Here is a 6,562-nt window from a genome sequence, read left to right as displayed (position 1 = left end):
TGACAAAGAGTCCACTTGACTGGAAACGACAGCTGCCATTTCGCTCCCCAGAGGCTGTCAGACCTGCTGAGATTGTCCAGTATTTTCTGTTTTTGTTTCCGTTTGAAGCATCCGCAGTAAGTTGCATTTGTCATACATTTAGAAGTGTTTGAGATGGTGATTAAATATGTTCATTTGTAAATCGCTGAAACTCTGTTGTGGATGAACTCGCTGCTAATATCCGAGGTGTGCCAAGATATGAAAATTCTTCACCTCTCATTGCCTGCCGAAAATTCAGTGCTTGGGCCTTAATGTTCAATTCAGTTTCGTGGCTCATGTGAGACGAAATCTCATAGTCCTGGAACACACGAGATTCCGGCAACATTCAGGAAACAGAATTATTTTGTGCCCAATAATAACCACTGTAGTGTAGTGGTTATCACATTCGCTTTACACGTGAATGGTCCCCGGTTCGAAACCACGCAGAAACATCTGGTGCTTCCAGTTTTGTCTGTCGCTAAATATTACCGCCATCTCGTAACTGGTCTTCATCATCGAGGAATCGCAACAGCTTGTAAATGCTGTGGGCCAGTGGCGCAATGGATAACGCGTCTGACTACGAATCAGGAGATTCCAGGTTCGACTCCTTGCTGGCTCGCAGTTCCTAGTTTTGGCGTCCCCTTTAGTTCAGTGGGTTGGACAGCTGGTTCCCGATGCAGAGCAAAGTGAGCAGGGCATCATCAATTCTCGTTTCAGCTGTGGTTACTTATGAAAGCCCTGCCCTCTCAATTTAACTTCAAGCTAAACATAACTTATCTCCAGTTCAGCAATGTTCAATATCTGATCCTTTGATAAGTTGAGACATCAGTTTTAAAGAAACGGCTTCTTCCAATAAATTACATGGCCTCTCAGCGGAACCGTTAGAAACTGCAACAGTACATTGAAGTTCAACATTGCACAGGGCCACTGATTGCGCTGCTCCCAGCAGTTTCTGTAGTGTAGTGGTTATCACATTCGCCTAACACGCGAAAAGTCCCCGGCTCGCAACCGGGCAGAAACATCGCGTGTTTCTCATTTTGTGTGACGAATGTTTGCACAAAATACCTTTCTTCCTCAATCTCGCACGTTCGAGCAACATGAGATTTGGTCCCGCATGAGATATTAAAATTCCTGCAACAAAGTCAGAAATACTGAATTTTCAAGACGCCAGGGGAAAAAAGCCTTTCCTATTCCACGATTCGGATATTAGCAGTTTGTTCATCCACCACAGAATCTTTTGGGTTTACAGATGCAGATCAACATATTTAATCAGCATTTCAAACATGTCTAAATGTACGATAAAAGTAACTTACTGCGGATGCGTCAATGGGAAAGAAAAACAGAAAATACAGGACAGTCTCAGCTGGTCTGACAGCCTCTGTGGAGAGAGATGGCAAGTGTTGTTTCGATTATGGGTGACTCTTTGTCGAAGCTGGACAACTGGATCTTGGCCAGGTTTAGACTGGCGGTGTGTGTGGGGGAAGTGAGGGTGGGGAGAGCGTGAAGCATTGGGCCTCGACAGACGGCCAGCGATGAGTGGAGAATAACAAAAATATGTTGGAACGTAAGATAAAGGGAATGTAAATGGTTCTAATCAAAGTTAAGAACGGTGCTGATAGAGGCGATTAGAATATTAGAATGTGTTAACGGCAGAGGACAATGAGAAACAGGGGGCGGATTTCCCAAGATGGAAGGGATGGTGGACAATGGGAGAGGAAGACACATCAATGGAAGCAATTAAAATAAGTTGATGGAAATAAACATGTGGTGAAGTGGAAAGAATGATTTCACGGCGCGAAGTTGTTGAGCCGCCTGTAAAATCAGCAAGGCTGTACCGTGCCTATTCGGAGGATGGGGTTGTTCCTCGGCGTTGTGCTGAGCTACATGGGAACATTGCAGCAGGCCAAGATCGGACATGTGGACATGAGAGCAGGGCAGTGAGTTGAAATAGCAAGCGACAGGAGAGTCTGCCACACCAGCTTGTCGATGGAGCGAAGGTGTTTTGCAAAGCGGTCATCCAGTCGGCATTTAGTCTCTGCAATGCAGAGTAGATGGCATTGGGATCAGCAAATGCAACAGGCCAGATTGAAGGATGTCTTATAGTAATGTGTACTCAAAAGGACAGACACAAACGATACTGTAACTGACTTAGAGGAAATGCCAGAACTCAACTCAAGCATTGAATAACGGAACAAATATTGTGTAAAGTTGGTTGCTTTTTTCTGTAGGATTTCAGAATGCTGCATTAATGATAGAAGAGAGCATTTCGCCGTTAGAGATTTGCTGAACAAATTCTGCAGTTCAATATAGGTTCTTCTACTGGCTTGTAAGTTTAGACATCTGCTTTAAAGAAATCGACGTGTTCTTGTAAGAAGTGACATGGCCTCTCAGCCGAACCATGCGAAACTGCAACAAGGCAGTTGAGTTGAAGGTGACACAGGTCCGTTGGAGTGTGCGCTGCTAGCTGTTTAGCCTCTGTGGAGAGAGATGGCAAGTGTCGTTTCGAGTCTGGGTGACTTTTTCTCGAAGCTGGACAACGGGATCTTTGGTCAGGTGTCGACTGGCGGTGTGTGTGGGGGAAGGGAGCGGGGAGCGTGAAGCATTGGGCCTCGACAGACGGCCAGCGATTGGTGGAGAATAACAAAAATTTGTCGGGTCAAAAGAAAAAGGGAATGTAAATGTTTCTAATCAAAGTTAAGAACTGTGCTGACAGAGGCGATTAGAAGATTAGAATGTGTTAATGGCAGAGGACAATGAGGAACAGGGGGCGGATTTCCCAAGAGGGATGTGATTGGCTAGGGGAATGGGGATTAGAAGCTCCCAGCAGTTTCTGTTGTGTAGTGGTTATTACATTCGCCCAACACGCGAAAGGTCCCCGGTTCGAAACCGGGCAGAAACATCCGGTGCTTTTCATTTCGTGTGACGAATGTTTGCACAAAATATGTTTGTTCCTCAATCTCGCACATGAGATTTGGTTTTGCATAATGTATAAAAATTCCTGCAGCAAAGTCAGAAATACTGAATTTTCAAGACGCCAGGGGAAGAAAAGCCTTTCCTATTTTGCCACGATTCGGATATTAGCAGTTTGTTCATCCACCACAGAATCTTTTGGGTTTACAGATGCAGATGAACATATTTAATCACCATTTCAAACATGTCTAAATGTACGATAAAAGCATCTTACTGCGGATGCGTCAATGGGGAACAAAAACAGAAAACACAGGACAGTCTCAGCTGGTCTGGCAGTCTCTGTGGAGAGAGATGGCAGCTGACGTTTCGAGTCTGGGTGACTCTTTGTCAAAGCTGGAGAACGGGCAATAGGATCAGATTCAGATTCTTATGGCTGGGGCGGGGCTGACGTGACGCATTGGTCCTCGGTAGAGTGTCAGCGACTGGTGGCAAATGACGAAAATGTGTTGGACAGAAAGGAAAGGGGAATGTAATTGAGGCTAATCAGGGCTAAGAAAGGTGCTGATGGCGCATTAAGAGGTCAGAATGTGTTAATGGCAGAACAAAAGTAAGCAGCGAGGCAGAGGAAAATGAGATTAAAATCTCTTATTGTCACTAGTGGGCTTCAAATGAAGTTACTGTCGCCACATTCCGGCGCCTGTTGGGGGAGGCTGGTACTGGCCTATCGTGGTCCGCTTTCAAAGCCAGCGATTTCGCACTGTGCTAATCCAGCCCCTGCAATAGAGATCAGATTGCCCAAGTGGGATCGGATGGGCTGGATGGAAGGGGCAATGGTGAGGGCAAAACATATCGTTGGAATTAATGAAAATAAGTTGATGGAAATAAACAGGTGGTTAAGGGGGTAGAGAGAGTTCACAGTCTGAGGTTGTTGAACTGAATGTTAAGTCGGGACGGCTGTAACATGCCTAATCAGAGGATGAGGAGCTATTCCCCAGTTTCTGCTGGGTTTCTGTGGAACATTGCAGCAGGCCAGGGTCGAAATGAAGACATACATAATAAATAAATACGTGAATGTAAATGGGGAATTGGGAATGTTTCACTGTCAAAGTAAATATTGGTTAAAAATAGACTAGGGATTCAAGAAGGCAATTCACCATCACCGTCCCAATAGCAAATAGCTGTGGGCAATAAATGCCGGAGCAGCCAGGGGTGTTCACATCCCCGAATGAATGAAATGGAACAGACAGAGAGCTGCCGGAATCCACCAGAATAGAGATAAGTGAATGTCCACTCATAGACAAGCGTTTCGAAAATGTTTCGATTTTCTCGGGAACGTATTGGTTCCCTGCAGTTTGAGCTCAGCTTCTCAAAGCAAACCCAATGTGAATGAATCCCGCCGTCTACGCCGCAAAGAAATGAAGAAAACATGTTGCTTGACCAACGGAAACCCTCATCAAAGGGCTCATCCGGGATTTGAACCCGAGACCTCTCGCAAATTCCTACAGCGAGACACCCAAAGCGAGAATCATACCCGTAGACCAACGAACCCCTCGAAAGTAACCATAGCATACCGTCATTGCCATCGAAAGTCGATCTAACATCTGCGGAGAAAGCGGAAAATACTGGAACGACTCAGGGAGTCAGGCGGCATTTCTCGACAGGACAACAAAGTTCGGTCTTTCACCAGTCACCTTTCATTAAAACCGGGACAGGTTAGAAATGTAGGACGTCTTAACCAAGTGAACTCCCGGAGGGAGGAAACAGAACAACAGGAAAAGGCTCTGATAGGGGGCAAGTCAGGAGAGATTAAATGGGAAAAGGCCTTGGCTTCCCTGGCCACAGAGTGAGGTCCGCATCGAATCAGAGAATGATTAGAAGGGACACTCAATTGATGTGCTAAAAAATATTGATTTTGGTGGTATCTATCACTGGTAATTGTTTCTAAAAGCAGCAAACAAAATCTTCCCGATTACATGAAAAATTAGACAGTGAGAGATGAATTTTATTTATTATGATGAATTTTATTTACTGTGTTGCGATATGTTAACATCCGTACTTCCACCAAGATTCAACGGAAACTTTCAAAGGAGAATTGTGAAGGGAAGCATCATGGCTAATGTGAGGTGTGAAAGGCGATTGGGACAGCGTTTTCAAATAGACACAGGAAAACTGAATCCTCATTCCGTTCCCTAAATCTCTATGATTCATGAGCGTTCATGTCACTTCCCTCACTGTTTGTTCTCAGTCACTTGAGCAGTGAGCAGGTGCAGGATGGTCACAGGCCTCTGGAGATTGAACCGTCGCTATTTCCGCTCCAGCAGTTGATCCGCCGCACAGTTTGATCAGTTTAGAGTCTGCGGTGTCCACGACCACAGCTTCCGTTTGCTGCTCTCGATATGAACCGATTGTGCTGGTGGATACATCGCTGCCTCTGGCCCCTTCCTATCACTACTTCTGTAAACAATGCAGTGGTGCAGGAATCTGTATGGCTGCGTCAGCAGATCATTTCCTGCATTGAATAAACACGGAAGAACATTAGTTGTTGATCTAAAGTGCAACCACAAATGCTGTGTCTGATTCTATCATATAAACATATAAAGTAGATGGAATGAGGCAGGACCTCAGAAGTAAATATAATTTACATGAGTCAAAGAGGACAAAGATCTCAGGGATCGAATGCGAAAATTTGGGAACACGGTGCTGATGATGTTACAGAGTTAAAGGATCCAGGATTTATCAACAACGACGCAGATATTATAAAAGACACAGCAAGTGTAAATATGTACATATCGCTGTTGGGAATGCTGTTCAAACACATGGATGGTTCCGTTACTCTTCTTTCATTTGGTATTAACCGCACAGACAGAGTGTGGGAGGGATTGGGAAAGATGAAGCAGGGATGAAAGACAATAATCCTGAGCAGAGACTTCAGCAACTGGAGCAAGTGCACGCGAAACGTTGCCGGGAACAGAATCCATCAATCAGCTTAAGGAAGAAGTGGATAAATATCGGACCAGTAACTAGAAATTTAAAAATGATGAAATCTATGGAACAAGCAGATAATTAATCAGTGGATAACTCCTTAAGCGAGACAATACAAAATAATGGACCGAATTTCCTCTCTTTGGGCTGTAAAACACTATGATTGTAAGATAATCAATGGCTCTGCTCAGTCAGACAGGAAACAGAGCACTGACTATCTGAATCATTGTAACCTGGTGTTACACACAGGAAGCAGAGAGGTTTGGAATCACTGACTGTTCAAGTGGTCTATGGATTGAGAAACAGCCAATCGCTCAGTGGCACCGTGAGTAACGCCAGGTAACGACATCCCATAATAGTCCAATCGGTGACAATGTGGCCCCTCCGTCTCACATTGAGGGGGGACAAGTCCCAGTCTGGAAATCAGATCCGGATTGATCCGCCTTTTGTCCACTTTCATCATCATGACCAGGAATCCCAGGAAAGAGCTGTTTCCAGCTGGAACTATGAAGCTGCTGATATTGGGTGAGTTTATTTTCTTATCTGATGCATTGTTTTAACAATCACATAACACCGTGTGGTTATGTGGATTTTATTTTGTTCCCAGCTGTTCAGTGTGAGGATCAGAGCTCCCACCCTGAGCAGGCGGTGT

General features: G+C 44.9%; 2 non-coding genes across 2 annotated transcripts; both read left to right on the top strand.

Annotated features, from left to right (window-relative positions):
* Positions 1 to 564: 564 nt before the first annotated feature.
* trnar-acg lies at positions 565 to 637 on the top strand. The gene has a single exon. It is a non-coding gene; the product is annotated as a tRNA-Arg (tRNA).
* Positions 638 to 2,844: 2,207 nt separating this feature from the next.
* trnav-aac lies at positions 2,845 to 2,917 on the top strand. Its single transcript has one exon. It is a non-coding gene; the product is annotated as a tRNA-Val (tRNA).
* The last annotated feature ends 3,645 nt before the right edge of the window (positions 2,918 to 6,562 follow it).

Source organism: Scyliorhinus canicula, unplaced genomic scaffold, assembly GCF_902713615.1.
Source record: "Scyliorhinus canicula unplaced genomic scaffold, sScyCan1.1, whole genome shotgun sequence".
Taxonomy (NCBI): Eukaryota; Metazoa; Chordata; class Chondrichthyes; order Carcharhiniformes; family Scyliorhinidae; genus Scyliorhinus; species Scyliorhinus canicula.
This window is presented reverse-complemented; position numbering and strand designations above follow the sequence as displayed.